Source organism: Mus pahari, chromosome 16 (assembly GCF_900095145.1).
Source record: "Mus pahari chromosome 16, PAHARI_EIJ_v1.1, whole genome shotgun sequence".
NCBI lineage: Eukaryota > Metazoa > Chordata > Mammalia > Rodentia > Muridae > Mus > Mus pahari.
This window is the reverse complement of record NC_034605.1, coordinates 41,184,993-41,185,482: the sequence shown is the minus strand read 5'-3', so window position 1 is coordinate 41,185,482 and position 490 is coordinate 41,184,993.

The following is a 490-nucleotide window of genomic DNA, read 5'->3' as shown; positions in this document are numbered from 1 at the left end:
CCAGACTCACAGCTGGTCAGTCTATTTACAAAGCAGGGGAAGACGGGAAAACACAGCCCACCAGATGTAGATTTATGGCCATCCTTGCTTCCTGACCTACCTCACAGCATCTTGCTCTCCTCTAGGTCTTCCCAAGAATACTGGTGGCTCTAAAACTAACCAAACATGCCTGTCTGGGAAGTCTGTGACTTCATTTATCTTTCTCTAAGGCGAGCCAGGAAGATAAAAGGGTGAAATAAGTAGGTTGACATGCTAGGGAGGTGGACTCCAGACACACACACACCACATTAGTTGTCTAGGATGTTTCAGGTCATGCTAAAGGACAAACATCAGAAGACCATCGTTATAATGATGTTATAATTTACTCGGGCTAGAGCTCAGCTCAGAAAATGGACTTTCAAAAAAAAAAAAAAAAAAAAAAACATGATCTTAAAAACCGATAAGGACCAAAAATAAAGTGCCACATAGAATCATTCTTAAAAATGGAAAT